The 24,127-nt window shown below is 40.9% G+C and overlaps 1 protein-coding gene across 2 annotated transcripts in view; it reads left to right on the top strand.

The window, feature by feature from the left end:
• LOC132380151 (cytoplasmic protein NCK1-like) overlaps positions 1–24,127 on the top strand; it is a 199,753-nt gene that overhangs the window by 77,959 nt on the left and 97,667 nt on the right. For both annotated transcript variants that reach the window (XM_059948779.1, XM_059948788.1), the window contains exon 2: positions 252–301. The gene's annotated coding sequence lies outside the window, so the exon portion shown is untranslated. The remainder of the gene's footprint in view (positions 1–251; positions 302–24,127) is intronic.

Below are 24,127 nucleotides of genomic sequence, written 5' to 3'. Positions count from 1 at the left end.
CACATCTTCAACTGACAGAACTCAAGCCCACACAGAGCAATGCAAACTCCACAAATTCCCGGGAGACTTTGAGGGGGACAGGTGGGATAGAGGGGGGGTTAGTTTTCAGTATGGGCCTCTGCAGCTGCGGGGCAGGGGTAACTACTGTACCATCAAGTTGCCATTGTTACAACAATCATATTGGTTCTAAACACTGATGGGAAAATCATCTAATAATGCAGTGAATTGAATTGTTTTTGTTTTAATTTCAGCTCGTCATTGAACAAGAAACTCTGAGGCTGGCTGTTTTGATGTGGCACAGGTAGAATATTTTTTATTAACCAACAAATAACTTTAAAATCACTTGATTTGCCATAAATTGGGGTACCTGTATAATTTTCATAATACATGGGGGGAATTGAGTCTCTAAACAGTGTGATTGCATTTTTTTCAAATGGCATTACTGTGGTGTTCATTGCAACATAAATCTTTAGCCTGGATGCTGACGTTCGAATAGGTTTTGTTTAGTGCTATGCAAAAGGATCTAATGAACCTGCCAGGCAGAATAATTGCTGATGTACAGTGGTATCAAATCCAGGATAAATAGCAATACAGCTTAAGGCCTATGTGGCCTTTTCACAGGTGTGATCAGAACCATACAGAATTCTTCGATGTAGTCCAGACGAAGGTTTGTTACACTAATGGCTAAACGCCTTTTGATTTCCAACCTTGAAGCTTTCCATTTAGCCTTTTGGATTTCTCTTTTGTAATGGAGTTCATTTCTAGCTTTTTTTGGCATGAGGGAATTGCTTGTCTTTGTGTTTTTGTTTGGTCCCAAAGTGCTTGATCTGAGCATCGATCTGCCCTGAAATCTAGCTACTTTTACTCTTACCCACTCAATTAATCAATCCCTCTGTAATTTAATGCTGGCATCTAGTTGTAGAACATGCAAGACAAATATAATTGGAACGTTAAATGAATTTATATTTTTGTAGTTATGGCATTAACCAAATATAGATTCTGGAGGAGTGAACAGAATAATTGTTGGAGGTAACTGCAGATTACAAAGCGGTTACAAATTTGAGTACAGCCCCATTTTGGGTTTGGCGGTGGGTGTAGTGTACATTACCAAAGAACAAAAACTTGTTAAGAAAAAAAGTTAATGGCTAGTCCATCTTTTGTGATACAAAATAATTGTTAAAACTAAAGAGTACATGCCCATCAAAATGATGCATGGTGACATTGACTGAATTGTGGAGTAACTTAATGCTGGGACTAGTTATTCAACAAAGAGGGACAAATTTATGGTAAATATTTTCTAGTTCTTGGGACAATGATTTATTGTCAGTTTCAAATGGAAAAATGCATAACTTGGAAGCAGTGGGAAGAGACAAGGCTAATAAGGTTAGTTTTATGCTTTATGAAACCTATTTTTTCAACTTGACTGCTCTGTAGGTTTATGCTAATTGATCAATATTACTTATGTCATGGTACAGTAAACAGGTGAAAACCTACAGTATCTAGATGCTATCTGACCTGTTGTGTTCTTCCAGTACTTAGTGTTTATGGCACTGTAAACCTTTTATTTGCGATTATTGAATTAAGGCAAATATCCTTTAGTCAAAGCTCATAGAATATCTTGCTAGGATTAAGAATTACTGTTTCATAGTAAATACCTATTTCCAATTTCATAAGAGAGCAATGGTTATTTAAAACATTCATGTTTTTTAAACTGAGTTTCTGCTTGCTGAATAAAGGTAGTAAGTTATACAGACAAGGTCCCTTAGCTTCAGGTCTAGCACAAACCTGGTCAATAGTACTGGAGAAGAGGAAATTCATCCTGCTGCACTTGGACATTGCTTGTGTACTGTTTAGTAATAAACAGTAAGTAAAAATACTGAACATGTTTTATAAATTTTTAAATCTCATCTCAAATTATTCATTATATAGTATTTTGCTACATTTTGGGTTTTGATTTTAAAAAAGATTATGAAATACCTACTTGGCTGTTTTTCAGTATGTGTGATTGGGACTTGTCCTAAAGGCACCACTAAGTAAATGTTGTTGTTTTTGGGGAATGTCCTACTAACATTAACAGAACATCCACCCACTGGTACCATTTATGGTGACTTCAGAACAGATTTTTTTCTTTGATATTTTTGTAGCATGAAGCACATAGATGTGGACATCAGACAAAAAAAAGGTACCACATCTGCAGTTACTAAGCGAAGAGCTAGTCGTTTCATTGCCCTGTTTAGAAAATGACTGAAAAGGGGTTTTACGAGTTGCATTGATTGTAAACCTCAGATAGTCTCTCTGCCATGATGTCTGGCAGAGGCATCATCATCATCTAACAGCTTCAGTAATTGTTGCTAGCCCTTCCTCATTTACTTGCCTGGTTTCCCTCAAGTACATCCATGCTCTTGGACTGTTCCATATGACAATCAGTTCTGTATTCAAACCACTCAATTTTCATTTCTGTCTGCATCTGAACATGCAATGGAAGTACTGGTCATACAGGGATACAGACCCTTCAGTCTAATGAGTCCTTGCTGATCATGGTGCCTGCCTAAATGGTCCCAATTTCCTGTGCTTGACTCATATCCCCATGTACATATCAGAGTCATTTTTAAATGATGCTGTTGTACCTTCCTCAGGCATCTCATTCCATATAAACAGTCTTTGTGGAAAAAGATTTTCCTGTCTTCTTTGGTAATGTTCACTTTCAACAACACATCCTAATTTTGTGTCATCTGCAAATTTCCCATTTCAGTCTTGTGCACTCACAACCAAATCATTTGCATAAATAATGAAGAACAAGGGTCTCAACACCCTTTCGTGTGGCAAACCATTAGCCTCAAGTCTGACAAACAACCTTCAACCACCATCTTCTGCTTCCTGAGGCAATTCTGAATCCATCTAACTAGCTCTCCCTGGATTCTGTGACTAGTCTATTATGTGGGACCTTTTCAAAGACCCTGGTGAAGTCCAAATGGACAGCATCCTCTGCCATGTGCTCATCTTTTTCATTAGCTCTTTAAAAAAAAAAGCTATAAAAATTCATCAAACATGACTTTCCAAGCAGAAAGCTGTCTTTACTCTCAATCAGATTGCATCTATCCAAAAGCTGGTAGTGCTGCCCCTCAGAATACCCTGCAGCAGCTTCCCCTTACTGATGTCAGGCTGTCTGGCTGTAGTTCTCTGGCTTGACTTGGCAACCCATAACCAAAACAATACAGGCTGCCTTCCAGTTTTCAGGAACTTCACTGAACAAATATCCCTGCAAGGGCTTCGCAATTTCTTATCTAGACAAATTGAGAATGTCCTTTGTAGGGTTCTGGGGGTTCGTACATTTTAATGCACTGTAAGCCTGCAGATACTCTTGTGTAATCTGATGACCTCCACATCATCCACCTTTTTTCTGCTATCTCTTGAGCAACCATGATTTTCTCCTCAGTAAACCGAGGAAAAATATTCATTAAAATCCCACCCATCTTCTGCAGCTCAACATAGATGATCTCCAAGGGGATCCCCAATCACTCTTTTACTCTTAAGGCTATAGAACCTCTTGGAATTCTCTTGGTGCTACCTGCTGGGTCTGCCTTTGTGGCCCTGTTTTCTCTCAGAAGGGTATGATTAATCTTTTTCGAGTTACCAAGGGATTTGGTTGTCCCCAACTTCCTATACCCACTGCAGGGCCTCCTTTTTCTTGACCATAGTCTCAATATCTCTCATTAGCCAAGGTTCCCTAAGCTTGTTAGGTTTACTCTTTATCCTACAGGAACATGCTGCTCCTGGGCGCTTGATATTGTGGCGACTCATTTCCTAGCGTATCCGAACCGACTCACAATTAGATAGCCTACGGGGGTTTGCGAGCACAGAGCTTTGGAGCCTCTTCGCCATGGGGGGCCGGTTGACAGAGGCTTAAAAGTGAGGCTGAAGTTTTCGAATAAAGTTTTTCCTTCGACTGCAGTTACCGACTCCGTGTCGTAATTTTAGCGCTGCGTGTAGCACACCGCTACAATATCACATTTTTTGACCGCCTCCCTTTCCTTCAAACAGTCACAATTGACTTCTGCTTGATCCTCCCACATTTCTCCCAAAATTATCTCTGCTACAGTTTAGGGCCCTAAGTTGTGGACCTTCCATCCTTTTCCATGACTACCTTAAAACAAATTGATTTATGGTCACGAGAGCCAAAGTGCTGTCTGATTGCCCCTTTAGTTTCTTGCCCTGTCCCTTTCCTTAAGTGAAGGTCCAGTGTTGTGCCCCCACTGTGTAGAGCTTTCAACATAAAGATTCAGGAAGCATTTTCCTGGACCTGTTGATAAAATCCATCACACCCAGACTCTGGATTGTCCAACAAGTACTGGGAACATTAAAATCTCCCATTAAAACAACTGAGCTATTTTTCTGCACACTTGCTCAAGTTCCTGTTAACTGTTGAGTGTGTGAGGAGTAATTTAATAAGGCTTGACTAGAATGACTCTGCCCTTGTTTCTATGTTCTACCCATAATGGCCTCACTGAATATCTAAGAGATGCCGTTATCTCCATCTTTATCAAAAAGGCATCCTCACCCTCCACTTACCTGTACTACCTACATGCCTGTAGCATCTATAACCTGGAATATTGAGCCATCAGTGCTGCCCTTAGCCATGTTTCTGTCATGGCTACAGCATCCCAGTCCTTGGACTCAATCCACGTTCAGCGTTAGTCTGCCTTTTCTGTTAAATGTCATGCATTGATATAAGTGCAGTTTAAATGAGTGTTCCCTTCCCTGCCTTTACTGTGCCCTTGGCTACTGTTACTAACCGTGTGCTCTGCTTTATCCCAAGACTTCCTCCTTCTCAATGTCCCACTCTCCACCAAACTGTTTTAAACACTCCCATGCAGCATCAGCAAATTTCCCTGCAAGGATTTTGGCCCTTCTTTAGCTGAAGTGCAACACGTCCCTCATGCATGTTTCCGCTACGCCATAAGAGATCCCAGTGTTCCAAGAACCTGAATCCCTGCCCCCTGCTTCATCTCCTCAGCCAGGAATACATCTGTCCTATCTTTGTATTTCTGACCTCACTAGCTTGTGGCACCAGAAGTAATCCACCACTCATTATCCTTGAGGTCCTGCCTCTTAGTTTTTAACTAACTCCCTCTAATCATGTTGCAGGACCTCATCCTATACTCTAAGTATGTCATTTGCACCAACATGTACAATTACCATCTAGCTGTTCGTTCTCCCACTGGAGAATTTTCTGCAGTGGCTCAGAGACTTCCTGGATTGTGACACCCAGGAAGCAATTCTTTCTCATTCAAAGTGCTTTAGGAAATTGAGATTGTGGAAGCTTTTATGAATGGAGTTCTTCATTGAGCAATACTAGTTACTTCATAAAGGAATTGGGTGAATTACAATTGCATCATCTTCATTGCAAGGTGATTAGGAGAATTCAAATGGTATTGTCTAAATTTAGACTTGGTTGGGCTATGAAAAATCCATTATTTCAGTGCAATTTTTAGTCTTTGAATAGATCAAAAAAAATTCTATCAATTCTAATGTATCTTTTTACAGTTGAATTGTCACTCTATCCCTTTAGTAACTTGTGCTTAAAATGGTTACATTTACTGAAATATATGTATAATTAGATACCTGTTAAGCAGTGTTTTGTATAATATTTGTCATCGTGTAGCGAACTATTTGAAATCTACAAACTTAGCACTGAAAGGCAAGCGTTTTATTTTGGTTTGCAAATATTCCATGGGTGGCAATGTGAGCCATAATAATAACTTAAATTCTCTGTCTGAGCCATGCGTTTGGCATGCCACATCAGTTTCAATTCCTCCTCCATCTCCAAGGCAGCATACCTGCAAATGTTTGGGTCTTTTCCCCCTCGCACCATGAATTGAATAAACAAAGTGCCTCTTCATTTTAAGAGGTGCATTTTCACCTTGATCAAGTGATTAAATCTGAATTGAAAGGCACATGAGTGAATCTGCAGATGCTGGAAATAAATTTAAAAAAAAACACAATGCTGGCGGAACTCAGCAGGCCAGACAGCATCTATGGGAGGAGGTAGTGACGACGTTTCGGGCCGAAACCCTTCATCAGAAAGGTGCCGCATGGGATGGCGGAGAGGGGATAAGAAGTGGGGAAGGTGGAGAATTATGGGAAATAAAAGAGAAAGAAAAGTAGGAGGCTACCTCGGCGGGAGATAAGGTAGAGGAGGCCATGGACAGACATGTCGGAGTGGGAGTGGTCTGTGGAATTGAAGTGTGTGGCCACAGGGAGATCCCGCCACTGCTGGAGGACTGAGCGCCGGGGTTCGGCAAAACGGTCTCCCAGTCTGTGGCGGGTCTCCCCAATGTATAAATGGCCACATCGGGAGCACCGGATACAGTATATCACCCCAGTTGACTCGCAGGTGAAGTCCTCCTCAAGATGAGGTCACACGCAGGTTGATGGAGCAATACCTTATTTCCCGCCTAGGTAGCCTCCTACCTGCCGGCATGAACATCCAACTTGCAGACCTCCGTTGATACCCCTGCCCCCCCCTTACCCCCATCCCTATCTATTATTTTAGTCTGGTTCTCTTTCTCTCTCCCCCCCCCCCCCCCACTATAATCTCCCCACAGCCCTACCTTTCTTTCTTTAATTTCCCATAATTCTCCACCTTCCACCTAGCCCATTTCCCTCCAGCCTATCACTTCCCAGCTCTCTATCCCTCCCCCCTCGACCATCCCATGTTACTTCACTCCTGATGAAGGGTTTCGGCCTGAAACGTCGTCACTACCTCCTCCCATAGATGCTGTCTGGCCGGCTGAATTCTGCCAGCGTTTTGTGTTTTTTTTAATCTAAATTGAGTTTGGTTTCCAAGAAGGTGGTGTCAGAACCACAAACCCTTTTTTCAGCACGTGGACTTCAGCTTTTTGATCGCGGTCCAGCGGTCAACAATGAAGTTTGGCCATTCATACCTCAACCTCATAAATAAGTAAATTAATTGAATTGAACGAGGTTTAGGAAGCAAGAATCAGACTGTGCTCAAGAGTTAAGGTAGCCAGGAAGGAGCTGAAGAATGGAGTTAGAGTTTGGGGGCATGAGAAGGCCTTGGTGAGTGGATTAAAGAAAACCCCAAGGTGTTCAACATGTATGTGGAAAAACAGGAGAATGGTAAGCGTGAGGGTATAGTAGAACAGTGGTCCCCAACCTCCAGGCTGCAGACCGATACCGATCCGTGATGTATGCAGGGGTGCAGCGGTAGCCGGGATGCACCCAGCACATCTTTAAGAAAAAAGCCGAAATAAACAAGCTAATTAATTAGGTGCCGCCTGGCACGTAAATGTCGGCCTAGATCAGAAGTGATTGCCGATTGCGTCACCTCTGATCTGGGCCGACATTTACATGCCAGGTGGTACCTAATTAATTAGCTTGTTTATTTCGGCTTTTTTTCTTAAAGATGTGCTGGGTGCGTCTCGGCTACCGCTGCACCCCTGCATATTTCGTGGATCGGTATTGGTCTGTGGCCCGAGGTTGGGGACCACTGCAGTAGAAGGATAGGTATTGAGACATGGTAGAGGGTATAGTATCAGGGATAGTAGAGGGAATGTGCGTGGGGTCAGAGGTAAGGAGATCCTTAATGAATACTTCAGTGCTCATCAGTGAGAGACTTAGTGAGGACGGCCTGAAACAAGCTGATATGTTTGAATATATTGATGTTAAAAAGAGGATGTGTCTGAACTTTTGGAAAAACATTTGGATAGATAGGTCCTAAAGGACAGACAGGATATACTGGAAATGAGGAAAGAGTTACTGCACCTTTGATCTTTATGTTCTCATTGGTCACAGGAATAATACCAAATGATTAGAGGATGGCCAATTCCTTTGTTGAAGGAATGAAGTTCAGATAATCCTGAGAATTCTTGTCCACTGAGTCTTCAGTGGCGGATAAATTATTGGAGACTATTCTCAGAGACAGGATTTATAAGTGCATGGATAACATAACCTTATTAAAGATACTTGAGCAACACACACTAATTGCTGGTGGAATGCAGCAGGCCAGGCAGCATCTAGGAAGGAGTACAGTCTACATTTCGGGCTGAGACCCTTTGTCAGGACTAACTGAAAGAAGAGATAGTAAGAGATTTGAAAGGGGGAGGGGGTGATCTGAAATGATAGGAGACATGAATTTGGAAGGGCAGGTCATGCCTCTCAAACCTGTTTGAATTCTTTGAGGATGTGCCCAAGCACATTGAAGGTAGAGCAATTGATTTGGTGTATGTGGATTTTAGTAAAGTGTTTGATAAATTTTCGCCATGATAAGTTCACTCAGCAGGCATGGGATCCAAGGAAACTTGGCTGCGTGGCTACAGAATTGGCTTCTCCATAAAATGCAAAGTGTGGTAGTAGATGGAGAGTTTTCTGCTTGGAGTTTAGAGACCAGTGGTGTTCTACAGCGATCAGTTCTGAGACCCCCGCTCTTCATGACTTGGACGAGGAAGTGGAAGGGTGCATTAGGAAGTTTGCAGGTGACACAAAGGATGTTGATGAAGTGAGTTGCAATGGGGCATTGACTCAAGGCAGCCCTGGGCTGAGAAGTGGCAGATGCAATTCAATCCAGAAAAGTGTGAAGTGGTTCACTTTGGAAGGTCAGATTTGAAGGCCAAATACAGGGTCGATGGCAGGATTCTTGGTAGTGTGGAGGAACAGAGAGATACTGGGGTCCATATCCATTGAACCTTCAAAGTTGCCTGCAAGTTGGAGGTTGTTAAGCAGTTGTGTGGTGTGTTGCCTTTGTTTAGGTCAGAGGTCGGCAACCCGCGGCTCCGGAGCCACATGCGACTCTTTGATCTCTGTGATGCGGCTCCCCGTGGTTTGTTAGCTTTTGAAATGTAATTCGAAATTTGAAGATTATGGTGATCTTGTACAATCTGAAAACTTTGCGGAGACACCGTTTCCTGGCACATCCGAACCGGCTCACAATTAGCCACAGTTCCGGCTAAGGGAGATAGCCTACGGGGGTTTGTGAGTACGTGTCTTTTGGAGCATCCGCGCCCACGGGGACGGGTTGAAGGAGGCTTTAAAGCAAGGCTGTTTAGTTCGAATAAAGTTACCTTTGACTGCAGTCTTTATTTTAGCGTTGCGTGTAGCACACCGCTACAACGTGTTTTTTAATCGCTATTAATATACATCACAACTGCCAATGCCTGACACCCGCCAGTGCGCGCATTCTTTTAATTCTTCGATCCAAGGTAGGCTAACTATGGAGTAACCTTCAACCCAACGTCTTTTTTTCGGAGTTCAAAATGTTTTTGTTGCATGCAGAAATGTAATTTCGTTTTCTCTGCAGGAGTTCATCAATTTCATAAATGCAACACATTATAGTTTGTTTATACATAGCATAAAGGCAAAAAAAACCCGTTGTATGCAGTGTTATTTCATTTTGTGGCTCCCAGTGTTTTCTTTTCTGTGGGAAATGGGTCCATATTGGCTCTTTCAGTGGTAAACGTTGCTGACCCCTGGTTTAGGGTATTGAGTTCAAGAGCTGCAAGTTAGTGTTGGAGCTCTTTAAACCCTTGGTTGGACCATTCTTGGAATACTGTTTTCGGTTCTGATCACCTCATTATAGGAAGAGGATGTGGAAGCTTTAGAGAGGAGATGAGGAGAGCATACTGCCTGGATTAGAGGGCACGATTTAGGTTAACTGAGCTAGCGGGCTCATCTCTTTGGAGCTAAGGAAGATGAGATATGGCCTGATAGAGAATTTACAAGATGAGAGGCATAGATCGAGTGGATAGCTAGACATTCCCCCCCACTCCCCCCGATGGAAATGGCCGATAAAAGGAGTACAATTTTAATGTTTGAAGGAAAGTATGGGGGTGATGTCAGAGGCATGTTCTTTATGCAGTGGTGGGTGTATGGAATACTCTGCCAGGGCTGGTAATGGATACAGAAGAACTGGGGGCATGTAAGAAACTCTTTGGCACCTGGATGAAATAAAAACGGAGAGCTGTGGAAGGGAAGGGTTTGATTGATCTTGAGCAGGTTAAAAGTTCGGCACAGTGGTGTGGCGTGAAGGGCCTGTGCTATGCTGTGTGCTATGAGCTGAATTGCAATGGAGTTTGCATTCTGATCAACGTTATGAAGCACCCATAGCCGGAGTAGGTGGAGCCGACTGTGCTTTAAAATGAATGAAGGAGCATTGTGCCACTGCAGGGCTTTAGAAATAGTTGAAACCCGGCAGATGAGAAGATAACTTGCCAATATGGCTCTAGTGTGCAAAATCTTTCATCGCTGACGGCATAATACTTGTAGTTCTGAGGTTAATTTTACTTTGAATGAAAATAAAGAGTGTTTACTGTTTCTTCATATTCTATTATATTTTAAATTCATAATGAATGGTTTCCTAACCTCATGCATCCAATTTCTTCCCTCCTTATTCCCATCAATCCCTCAAACAACTGCTCTGAAAAGTCACCTTTTCATTTGCAGCATTTTCTGAATTTGTAGAATGTCTGATAACTGGTTATTTGATCTTTGAGTGAAGTTTCTCCCACTCTCCCTTTGCACTGCATCTTCCAATATTGTTTGGAAATAGAAAGCTTTTAGGCTGCCGGGTGCCTGAAAATTATTTCCTCCATCAATCTGTTAGTGAGAAGTCTGCATTCCTCATGGTAGATTGCCCAGGACTGGGCCTTCAGGAGTGGCTGTTCACCACTGTTTGCCATAAATCTGCTGCCTTAATTAACAACAAGCTCAAACCTTCCCAAGATCTCACTGTCATAGCAACAATGACCATTTAAGAAAAAGCTGTAGAAAATTTCTTCCAGAAATTTCTTTCAAAAACAATGCCCCTTGGATATTCCTCCCTGGTTAATTGTCATTTCAGAACCTTACTTGCGCATTCAGCTTTAGAATAATGCATATTTTTGAAACATATTCTTTGTCTTCAGCCTTGGCAACAAGCTGATTTCAGCAAACGTGTTTTAGCAGTGTTTGTGTTGAATATGCTATTTAAAGCATCGAACCATTTTAACTGAAAGTATAACCCTGGATCATTATTTTAAATGATTTCATGTTTATAAACAGAGGTCTTTGTTGAAGGCCTGTTTAGGGATTGTAAACAAAAAGTAACTTGTACTTCAGCTTCAAGTCTCAGTTTGTGCAATATTATTCTGTTTATGTATCCTTAATATAAAAGGGAAATTAAATTCTGTTTAATAATTTAAAATGATTGTGTCCAAACTATCTGGTGCATTTTTTGAGTAGAGTGTTACATTTGTGTTTTAGTGGCCTGATATTTGAGATTTAGATGCATTGTGCCTGTGTCCTGGAAACTTCCAGTTTTGTGTGATTTTTTTTAAATGGAAATTTTGGGGAAATCCAAGCATGATTAGTTGTGAAAGCAGTTATTTTTCTGGAATATATCTTCAAATGACCCCAATGATCTTGTGTGTGTGTTTTTTAAACAATTTTCAAAAACAAGGCTGACTTTGGCCACTATTGTAAACTTTGTTGTCAAGGAATTCACATGTTGTGACATTGTATTATTCAAAACTTAAGCTTTATTTTTCATCAGAAATGTCCCCCCCCCCCACCCTTTAGTCATGTGCATCTGATCTGACTTATTCAACAGGAAATAACTTAACAAATGCGCTCTTCAATGTGACATGGGCTTTTAAAAAAAAGTCATGTCAAAGCTGATAAAACCAAGCTGTTTGTTGACCTCAACCATTTGATTGTTTAGTTCTAAACCATATTCTGAAACTCCTAATCTGCTGTCGGAATATTCTGCAGTGCTGATGGGTCTGCGTGTCCCATTTCCCACGCTCCGTCTCCACTCACTGCTAGGCCTTGGTTTCTGGGCCTTGTTTAAACTTTCCCAGTTCGCTGGAAAGCTTTGTACAGTGTGATTAAAGTTAATGACACCAACGTGGGTTTACAATAGAAAAAATGTCATTGTCTGGAAAATGTACTAGTTCAGCACCAGCAAATTATATAATTTTTTTGCCAGACATTTGGAGTTCAACTCTGGAGGCTGGTATATGTGGTGCACTCTCAGCTGTCCGGAGTGCCTTTCCACTTTTGCTCTTATTCTGTGTCCAGTGGCTGTGTCGAGTATTCGTAGGTCTGCTGTTGAGCCCAGTTATGAGGGCTGAGTGTGCACATTTTAAGTGCTGCATTGTCGTTGCCTCTCTGAGTCATGCTTCAAGGCTCATAGGAATGTGTTTGAGTTGATCAGTCACTCTAATTGTGATCTCTGCATTAAAGTAGGCCCAATTAAATCAAATCTACAATGGCAGGAATGCTTTCACCTACCTGAACATTGTAAAACTTTGACATATTTAATAGACATCCTTGAGCAGTTGCCCTCTGGCATTGGGATCTGTTTGACTGGTCTTGAGCCCTTCTATTGCTGTTTGTTTCTGTAGTCTAATCATTTACAAAATTGCTTGTTGTATTGCCTGCACTATTGTTTTGTCTACCGAAAAGATCCGGCTGCTTTTCTTGCACTTGTGTAATTGTTGCGACGTTTGGCAATGTAGCATTTCTGTGACAACAATTTATTCCATATCTCACTGGACTGTCATTGTATTGTATTTTAACACTGGATGAATCAGAATTCAACTGAGCATCTGAGGTGGTCTTTAAATCCGATTCCCATTCTGACGTGATAGTCCATGGCCTCTCTTGTGCTGAGATAAAGCTGCCCTTGGCGAAGGAGCAACAACTTGTATTCTGTCTGGGTACCCTCCAACCTGGAGACGTGAATATTGATTTCTCCTTCCGGTAAATAATTCCCCACTTATTTCCACTCTGACCTTCTGCTACTTTTCAGCTGCCTAGTACCCCTCTACCTGATCCCCTCCTCATTCCCTTTCTTCTATGATCTACTGTCCAATCAGATTCCTTCCTTTCCAGCTATTGACCTTTCCCACTCACCTATCACCTTACAGCTAACCTCCTTCCCCTCACCCCACCTTTTTTATTCTGGCATCTCCCCCCCCCCCCCCCCCCCGTACTACTTCCTGAAGAAAGATTTTGGCTGGAAACTTTGACTATCTGTTCGTTTCCATAGATGCTTCCTGGCCCTGCCGAATTCCTCCAAAATTTTGTGTTGCTTTAGCCTTGAGTTTCATCTTCCATATCTCATTCAACTGCATTTTTTTTTCCAGATTATGTATGTTCTAAATTCTGGATTAGATTGTAGACAGATTGCTACGCCATCGAACTTTCTACTCCCCCCCCCCCCCCCCCCCCCCGCTGTCATCTCCGAGATTGGCTGCTCTGTGCTGCCACTGCAGGCCTACTTCCCTGCATCTTGCAGGAAACCTTGCATGATCGCATTGAGTCATGCAAAATTTTTCAGATGCCTCATGGGATAGACGAAACATTCCTTGACTGATGTGTTCAGAACCAGGGATGTAGTGCCTTAAAGTAGTGGTTTTGTTAGTCAGAACTGTGATGAGAGGTAATTTTTTTCCACTTAAAAAGGTGAATAATTGACATTCTCAGAGGGCTGTGTGAGGTAGTTTGCTCATGAGCTATATTGAAAATGGATTTCTGGATTTTAATAACATCGGAATAATGCAGGGACATAGCATTGTCGTCATACAAAGTGAGTGAAGGCAAATGGCCTATCCCTGGCTACGCTTCCTGTTTCACCTTTCACTGAGTTTCATTGCTTTCTACTGTATGCAGCTGAACATAGTTACTTTAATCATATGCACTGTCAGGAACGTTGACATTCATCAGTTCGTAATGCATCATTTATTCAAAATCGGTTAATGAAGTTGTCAACGGATTAAAGCAGCACACCTGTAGTAGCAGCTGGAAGCCCTGTGAGCAGAATGTGTTGAAACATCTGAGTAACAGGAAAGGCACCAGCAGAGTTTATCTGCACAAAAACGAATTTCATCCAGGTTCATGACTCTCGGTGAAATCATTTTTTCATTTTTCTGTTTTGCTTTGAAACACTGGTTGATTTAAAAGGCAATGCATGAGAATAGGTATTGTAGACATTTTGCATGCAGGCTCCCATAACTGAAAGGTATACAACTGGCTACACTAATGTTAACTTTTTGTTCAGTATGTCTTCTAATCTTGAGTGTAACATGTCTTTACTGCCCATTTAGTCCTGGTGTTCCCCATCAGCCTGACGGGCAATCAGTGCAGTTGTCTCTGTTTGCAAGACAAAATGAGGCTCCTGTTTGAAGTCCATCTGAAATGGGTATTCTAATTGAAGGGTACAATTTAAGGTTTGCCGTGAATATACTGGAAAAAGGGGACCAGGTCTGCTGTAGGGCAATCAAGATGCTTGCTTTTGTTGATCCACAACTCCACTGGATGCCCCTTCTCTGTGATTTGAATTTCACAATGTTTTACTGTGAATCCTGATTCAATTTGTTAAAGTTGGAGTAAACCACTAAACATTTTTGTGCAATAAATCAAGCTAGTGAAAATTTTATTTTATTAAGCCCAAATTAGATAATTAGTCTGTTGTGAAAGAAATTTGACAAGAGATGAAACCCACTTCCGAAACCGTGTAAAGTCAATAATAGTATTTAATGTACTTAGTGCTTTAAAGTATATTTAGTTGAGCTTGATCCAGGATAGTGTTTGAAGAATGTATTAACATGTACTCCTAGTTGTTATTTCCAGTTCGCCTTTTTCATTTTAACCATGTAAAATTAAGAATTTTTTGTTCTAATGTACTCAGAATATTTGAACCTTGTTTGTGTCAATATGGTAGTGCAGTTCTAGTTGAGCTGCTGAGATATGAGATCGCATTTTCAGACCTGTCTGACACTGGACTTTTTTCAGTAACGGGTTTCTCTGAATTATGATTGTAGCGCCAAAACCAAACTACTGTTAGCCTGCGACCCTATGGATTTGTTACACTTCCATGAAGCGCCTCCAGGTCCGATGACTTTTGGCATAATCAAATCCTTTATTTGATCCTTTTCTAGCAATTAGCAAACGTACAGTTTTGAAGCAATGAACTTAAGTGTACCCAAGTGTAAGCTAAGCATTATCTCAGTGGTTAGCAAACGATACCTCTGCTGGTCCGAAGCTACAAACTGCCATGGAAATAATGAGTATGTAACTTATTCCCGTCACTTTTACCACACCTTCAATCATGTGATTGTTACCATAATAAACATAATTAGCCTGCAACACTGAATACAAACCAGATAGAGAACAGGTGCATGTCCCTTACGTTCCAGGCCCCTATGACAAAATGGTCATGTAATCTCAACATTTACACAAATGCCCTCTTTTGGTAAGCAGTCTATCTTAGATTGTGACCTCTTGCCAAACCAGGTTGTCCATCCTGACTGCACTCAGAAAAATCTGTCTTGAATTGCTGCCAAAGCTCATTCAAGCACAAAACAGAAGTCCTGTTAACTGTAAGCTCTTGACTGAGCATAAATCTCTATCATCACTACCACCATTACAGTCTGCTTTCAGTGGACCGTTATCAGTCCAACCCAGCGTCCACCACTAAAACTGCGAATAACTTGCAATGGATCCAATGCCTCAGACACATTCATCTCTATCAGGAGCTCAATTTCCAGCAAATGAACATACTTCAGGTGAGACCATTCCTGAAGATCTGTGACGAGGAGTGTTTGTGGACAGGCGTACTTTCCTGCATCGACATGTTAGGCAGTTAATAGTTTTCACTACCTAACCCAGCCACTTCCAATCCTGAGTCAACCTAGATGCGTACAACCTTCTCTGGACCTAGCATGTTTAAGGGAATGCGTGTTCCTTTTCCTGTCGGGTTGAACTTGTTCATGAGGCTGTCCATGCGGAACACTACTGTGCACCCTTGAACTTGGAAAGCCTAAGTAACCACTGTCTTGTTACTCTTCATAGACTTCATCTGAACTGGAATAACAAGTTCTTAAATACATAAAAACTGGAATCATGATGACCAGCCCCTGTAAGGCCCTTAGATACAGTGGTACTAGAAAGCTTGTTAGCCCTGTAGAATTTTCTTTCTGCATAAATATGAACTAAAATGTGATCAGGTCTTCACACAAGGTTTTAAAATTACATAGCGAACCCAATTAAATAAGTAACACAAAACACATTATACTTGTTCATTTATTTATTGAGGAAAAATGACCCAATATTATGTTGTTGAATAAATTATGTGAATCTTTGCTTTCAGTAACTAGTGCGACCCCCTTGTACTGAAATAACTTAAGCCAAACCTTTCCAATAACCGTTGATCAGTCCCTGTAAAAGGAACTTCAGGTCATTTTTCTTTACAAAACTGCTTCAACTCTGGGCTTCCTTTCAGGGCTTTCCACGGTATTTCTATAGGATTAAGGTCAGGAATTTGACTGGGCCATGTCAAAACACAGATTTTCTTTTCAAACCATTCTGTTGTTGATTTATTCTTGTCTTTTGGATCATTGTCTTGTTGCATCATCCAACTGTCATTAAGCTTCAGGTGACCGACAGTTACCCTGACACTCTCCTGTAAAACATCTTGATACAATTTTGAATTCCTTGTTCCCTCAATGATTGCAAGCAGTCCAGACCCTGAGACAGCAAAGCAGCTCCAAACCATGATGCTCTTTCCACTATGCTTCACAGTTGGGATAAGGTTTTGGTGGTGGTGTGCAGTGTCCTTTTTCCTCTAAACATAGCGATGTGCATTTCTGCCAAAAAGTTCAACTTTTGTCTCATCTGTGCACAGAACGTTGTCACAGAAACGTTGCTCAACATCCAGGTGGTCCTTTGCAAACTTGAGATGTGCAGCTACTTATTTTGTTGGGAGAGCAGTGGTCTTCTCTGTGGTGTCCTTCTGTGAACACCATGGAAGCAGTGTTTTTCTTAGAGGGGGCACGTGAGCAGAGACTTCAGCAAGTTCTAGAGATTTCTGCAGGTCTTTTGCTGTTACCTCCCTCAGCATTGCACGTTGTGCTGTTGGTGTGATCTTTGCAGGATGCCCACCCACCCTTGGGCAGAGTAGCAACAGTACTGAGTCTCCTCCATTTGTAGACTGAGTTCTCTTACCGTGGGCTGATGAACACACTGGTCTTTAGAGATGCTTTTGTAGCCTTTTCCAACTTCATGCAACTCTACGATTCCTGTAAGGTCCTCTGAAAGTTGCTTTGATCGATGAATGGTGCACATAAACAGATCTTTTTTTTGAGAGGAACAGGCTCTGTCAGTAACCTGACTTTGTGTGTGTCTTTTTTATAGGGCAACCCACACCTCCAATCTCATCTGTTTGATTTGGAACACCTGACCACAAATAGCTTTTGTAGAAGGCATTACCCCAGAGGTTTACATGCATTTCCAACAAATGCATGTAATATTGGATCGTTGTTTTCAATAAAAAAAAAATGAGCAAGTATAATGTTTTGTCTAATTTATTTAATTGGGTTCTCCTTATGTAGTTTTAGGACTTTGTGAAGATCTGATCACATTTCAGTTAATTTTTTTGCAGGAAGAGAAAATTCTGCAGGGTTCACAAACTTTCTAGCACCTCTGTTTGCTTCATTCACAGCTTGTTTTGAGTCTGCACTCTTTTAATCAGTTCCGGGCTCAGTTTTAGCTTCATTTTCCACAGTAGCCACAGTGATGGCAAAGCAGCTTCCTTTAGCTTGAAAATGACTTTGTGATCCAGTTTTGTTCACTCCTTTACTTATTACCAGAGATGTAGCATTGTATCTTTTTCAAACACTGGGGGTGTAGCAGTCTTCACTAGTCTTTCCATAAAATCAACAATGTCAGTGGAAGTAAACTTGCGGTTATGCCTTCCTTGCAATTTATACACTGCCAATCTCCATTCTTTCCAAAGTTTATTGGGTAATTTTTTACGACAATCTTCATTAGCCGGCATGTGCAACTCATACCTATCCAGCTCGTCTTCTGTGGCATTGCAACGGTCTCTTAAGGAAAGAACTGTAATGCTGAAAAGCTTGTACATCTTCTGATTTGACTTGTGGCCAGGAAAGAGCCTTTTCCATGTAGGCCAAAGCAATTTTGTGCTCAGCACCAAAATGTTCCTGTGGTAATGCATGGTTCTTTAGATATCCTTGTCAGACTGCTGGCAACTTTTTGCAAGCTCTCTTGGGTAGCCTCCAGTTACTGATCAAGAAAATAGAGGTGGTCATCAAAATTATTAGTCTAGCATTCAGTATCATGAAGCTAGACATGAATGGATGACACTGTCATGGATTATTATTGAAGACTGGAATCTCTCTTTTAGGCAGAGATGCAATGTGTTATCGCTTGTTGTTTCCTTTTGTGTTCCTGTGGCCTCTAGTGCAGCATGTATACCTTATCAGTATGAGTGTCATCATACTGTCAGTCAGTGTCCTCGGAAGATTGCCTCCTTAGTGTAGGCTGAGAGTGAACACCCTGAAATACCCCTTGGGGTTCGAACTTGTGGCTCATAGACATTTGTTCCTCAAATTGTATTGGAAAAGAGTACGTTGGATTTCCTGTGTTCCATGTGAACTCTCATCATAGAACTGCTCAGCCGGAGCATGTTTATAGCCTACGGCACTTTTAGCTCTTAGCACCAACTCTGGCCAGCTTGGGACTGCAATTTCTTCCTGCAACTTGAGCTTCTCCACCACCCTCCTAGTTGTTCTTCCAGCTCCTCCTGGTTTCTCTGTTCTACCTTTTTTTCCAAGATACCAGTTGTTTTGCGTGTAACTCTGCTAAATCTGTCTCCATTTTAATGAGGTATCAGACACAAGTCATTTTGCTACCGATAGAATGTTCTGCACGTGTGTTAGATGTGCTGTCTTAAGTGCGTACATCATTCTGTACCTAATCAACTTAATGTAGTGACAGCCTATTTGGTTTTGTAAATATTTTCATTTACTCTATCAAACTGTCCTTCAACATCTCATGCTTAGTTAATTTCTTAGTCTTGGCTTCAAGATCACTGCTTCCAGCTGGACTTGTGTTGCTTTCCAAGTGTACAAGTCAGACAAAACAGCCAATTCAATTCAGCTTTCAACAGTTCAGTTCTTCAGCTTTTCAACAGACCCAAGTGTTTAAACTCTTCAGGCAGACACCACTAAATAGTTTTTCAGTCCACCAGTTGGACATGCAGCGCTGACCCACTTCAAAACTTTCAAATCCAAACACAGGATAAATCCACAAAAGATTGTCACTTGCCACAAGTGGCTCTTGGCTGCTGTGCTCCTTATTACATGGACCATCTGAATGCTTGGTGTTCGTTTGGTTATAACATTTGAAAACTTTTGCTGACGGAATTGTAGGAGCAAAACTAAACTACCACTAGCCTACGGTGCTGCGGATTTGTTATACAGCCATGATGCACCCGTAACTCCAATGATTGCTCCAAAAGGCGAATCCTTTATTCAATCCTTTAATAGCAAGCATATAATCTTGAAGCAATGAACTTGAATGTTCCCAAGTGTAAGCTAAGCATTATTCAGTGTCATCTCGGTGGTCAGCAAAAGATACAGCGTCCACCGCCCCAAGCTTCAAGCTGCCACCGAATAAGTAAGAATAGGTAACTTATTCCCTTTATTGCACTTCCACTCATGTGACGAGTTACCAAAGTAAACCTAGTACACCCTGTAACACAGAATACGAAGCAGATAGAGGACAGATGCATGGCTCCACCAGCGATGGAATTTTCATTGTGACCACACGGACTACTTTGTTGTTGATATGCAGTTGCTTATTATTTATTCAAGTTATTATGGTTGAACTTTGCCAAGTGATTGCATACATAATGAGTCGTGAGAGAGTTTGGTGTCCTAATTGACTCAATCAATTCCTGTGTCGGTGTTGTGACCAAAGTCCTCCAAGAAGAGCAGTGTTGCTGGATTCTTAATGCACATAGTTAAGGAATGACAGTGAGGCAAAAATGGGAGTAAGTCAGAAACCGCAATTGTTTATATTCCCAGGATGAGAGAGAGTCTTAAAGTAACCCAGATAATGCAAGTGGTTGCTCTAATTTATGAATTCGTCACATATATTACAGTAACTTAGCTGATGTTTTGAGGAATGTCATCACAGCATATTAAACCAGCCATCTGGATTTTTCTGCTATCTATGTTTATTGGAGCTTAATTTTCAAAGTAGCATATTTCAGGTTCTATTTAAGGAAATAGCCATGCTTTCAGACAATAGCACTTCCACAATACTGTTAATAAAACTGCCATGTCATTTAATCCACTGAATAAAATGATGAATATATTTTTCCTTTAATGTACATCCAAAATTAATTTAATGATAATTCCAGGGTTTCAGCCTTTTAGAAAGATATTGAAGGAGCTAAAAGGATGGTGGGGGGGGGGGGTAGAGGTGAGAATTAGTGCTATTAATCTGGATAACAATCACAGCTGTGCTTGGGTGCATAATGTAGGGCTTGTCCACTGAAACTGTTGGTAGGTCTTAAAATAGGCAAGGTTCATCACTCCAGGCTTGTACAGACCCTTCATTAGCCACTGGATATTAAGGAACAGATAAGAACAAGAATTTAAGACATGAGCAGGAATATGCCATCTGGCCCATTCAATGAGCTCATGGCAGATCTGACCATGGATTTAGCTCCATCTACCTGCCTTTTCCCTTAACCCTGCTGCTTCCCTGGGCAGCAAATTCCACAGATTCACTGTTCCCTCAAAAGCAGTTTCTTGTTATCTGTCCTAAATCCATTTGGGGCCTTGTCCCCTAGCTCTCGTCTCACCAATGGAAACAAATTTTCTGCCTCTATCTTATCTATCCCTTTCCTAATTCTGTTTCTGTAAGATTCCCCCATACTGTTTAGAGCAGTTTCACTGGTTGTACTGTCTGTTAGGGAGGAGCCTCTGTACATGATTGGAAAAAGCTGCAGAAGGTTGCAAATTCGGCCAGCTCCATCAGGACACCAGCCTCCCCAGCACTGAGGGTTATCTTCGAAAGGCAGTGCCACAAAAAGGTGACATTTGTCATTAAGAACCCCCATCACCCAGGACATCTCTTATTACTGCCATTAGAGAGGAGGAACAGAAGCTTGATGACACACTCCATATTTTAAGAAAAGCTCCTTCTCTGACATCAGATTGCTGAATGCACAATGAACTAACCCATAAAACACCAGCTCCTATTTTTGCTCTTTTTGCACTACTTATTTAATAATTTTTAATATATGTTTCTTATTGTAATTTAGTGTTTTTATGTATTGAACTGGACTGTTGTCACAAAAGAAATAGAACATGTCAGAATTAATAAATCTGATTTTGATTTTTCTGAATTTCAGAGAGTATAATCCTAGGCGACTCAGTCTCTCCTTCCAGGTGCTGGAATGTGGAACTAAAAGCAAACTGCTGGAGGAACTAGTCATGCCAGGTAGCATCTGAGCAGGGAAATGGGTAGCTGGCCTTTTGATGAAGAGTCTCAACCTGAAATGTCAACTGGCCATTTTCCTCCCTTGGATGCTGCCTGATTGGGAGTTCCTCTAGCAGTTGGTTTACTGTAAATCAAAAGGACAAGTGCTAATTCAGCCAATCTGATCTCACTTATTCAATAGTTATACCAGACATTGAATAATGCAATAAGTGCACTCCTTTAAATATGTAGGTCTTAAGTAATTAGTCTGGTAATCCCGAAAATAATGTAGGATCCAAGGCAATGTCCTAAAGCCTCATTTCACCTATTAACCATTGTAGTTCCAATGTTCAATATTCACAACCATAAAATGGAACAAATAAAAAGATAGTTAATTATAGCTATAGGATAAAACTTGAATAATGTGCATCATTTAGCCGCTTTTCTCAGCAGCTCATTGAGCAAATGTGGAAATAGCTATAGATCTAATGTTTCAGGTTGAACTTTCATCTGAAGCATTTAACTGCTTTCCTTTAACCATGGATGCTTACTGCCCTGCTGAGTGTTTCTGGCATTTTGTTATTTTGTCAGATTTCCAGAAAAACAGTTTCTGATTTAAATGAATTTTGTGCATTATAGGTATCAAAATTGTTTAAATTAAGAAAATGTGACTGCTGTGAAAACTGTCTATTTCTTCTCATATTTGTGTACTAAATCATTTCAACAATGGTTTGCAGTTTGTGCCTTACTTTCTGAGCTTTTCTTTAATGACTTGACATGCGTTGGCAATTATGTGATAAATGTGATGCGTAAGTAAAATGGTCAAATTGTAAATTATTGAGAATCTCAGTCTAATGCATTTTATTAAAATAATTTGAAAAACCTGTAGGCATATTGGAAGGCTTGTCATCACAGTTCAGTCTTTCTATTGTAAATTGTATACATTGTGCCTTGCTTAACAGCTTTTATGGTTGGAAAGATTGCAGCATTTAAATGTCCTTTTAACATAGTTTATTCTAAAACGTGAGTCTTAAATAGTTGCAACAATGCCATCTTTTCTCTGTTCAAACTTAATTGTATCATGCCCACAGTAGTGGGATAAATAAATAATTATTTCCCTTTCTCCCTTGAAACGATAGACTCGCATCTTGAGTCGAAATGTAGTCTTGTCCAAAAAAGTTTCTTGCCAATAAGCGTTTGTATTTTGTGTGAATAAGTGACATGGAAAATTTTATTCATCTAAGCTATAATGTGGTTTCCTGTCTTTTTTGTATGGTGACATGTAGTACACTGTTAGAGGTTTTCTTTCAATTTTCTGCAATTACATTCAGTCCCTGTTTGACAAGTTTTTCAGTTAACACAATGGCGTGACAGGTACTCAGTGTGATATGTGGAAAGGGTTGTCTGCTTTTCCATACTGCCACCAGTTTTCTCAACTTCCCAGAATATTCATGTAAAATGACTAATCTTAAAATTGTTGAGGAATCAGCTCATAAATTTGAGCGAGATTTCAGGGCTTAACGTGTCCTGATAAGGACAATTGAAAAAGATGGAATGATTAAGGAATCTCGGATGACTGACATTATTGAAGGTTTGGAAAAAATTTGTAGGTGTATGACAGGTGAATCCCTTAAGGAATACAGAAGTTGTAGGAGGGTGCTGGAGGGAAAAATGGTCCATGAAATACCATTGGCAGGCAAAATTAAGAAAAATCCCAGTTTTTCTAGAAGTATATTTAGAGCAAGAGGGTAGCTTGGGACTAAGGGGAGAGCCAGAAGATGTGGAGAGAGCCCTGAATGAGTACAACTTACCCCTATTCTCAGAAGTGAATGTTAGTGAGTTAAATGATAAGCTGGTAGTCTGGAACATGTTGGTTTTCAGAAGGTTTGGGAGTTAGCTGAGGTGAATAAATGTCCAGGGGTGGATGAGATTTGTCCCTGAATGGTATGGGGAAAGAGGGAGGAAATTGCTGGGGACCTGATGGGATATTTTGCATCTCTGAGGTGTAGAAGACTGGAGGATAGCTAATATTGTTCCTTTTAAGAAAGGCAACAGAAATAAGCCAAGTATAGGCTGTATCTGAGTAACAAATGGGTTACGTTTTTTAGATGTTCATTAACTTTGTCTGTGAGGAAACACACAAAAAAACATCTTGTATAGTAATCATACCATCATAGCATTGGGAAAATTGACATCAAAAGCATGCAAGACTAAAGCTAAATAATAATTTCTGGAATATAAAGCAGGACAGCACAGTGCAGGCCCTTTGGCTCATGATGTTGTGCCAACCATTGAATCTACACCAAGATGTAACTCTTGCACTCACACATCTTAAATGCCTCTACCAACATCCCTGGCAGTGCATTACACATTGTGAGTGTGTCTGTCTGTCTTCTTGGGGGAAAAAAGGTGCTGTCTGTCTACTTTATCTCTTTCTCTTATAGACATCTATTGGGTGTCCTCTTGTCCTCCTCTTCTTCCAGGAGAAAAGCTTTAGCTTGCTCAACCTTTCCTCCAAAGATATTCTCCCTAATCTAGGAAGCATCCTGGTAATTCTTCTCTGCATCCTCTCTAAAGCTTCTACATCCTTTCAGTTCTGAGGTGACCAGAACTGAACTCAGTACTCCAAATGTTGTCTGACAAGAGATTTCTAGATCTGCAACATGACGTTGTGGTACTTGAGCTTGATCCTTTGACTTATGAAGGCCAGTCTACCTTGTGTCACCTCAACTACCCAAACAAATTGCACAGCAGCTTCGAAGGATCTATGGAAATTGGCTCCAAGATCCCTCAGTTCACCTACACTGCTAAGAATCCTGCCTTTAACTTGTACTCG

This window comes from Hypanus sabinus, chromosome 2 (assembly GCF_030144855.1).
Source record: "Hypanus sabinus isolate sHypSab1 chromosome 2, sHypSab1.hap1, whole genome shotgun sequence".
NCBI classification, from domain to species: Eukaryota; Metazoa; Chordata; class Chondrichthyes; order Myliobatiformes; family Dasyatidae; genus Hypanus; species Hypanus sabinus.
The sequence above is the reverse complement of the archived record's forward strand: the minus strand, read 5'-3'. Positions and strand labels throughout refer to the sequence as shown.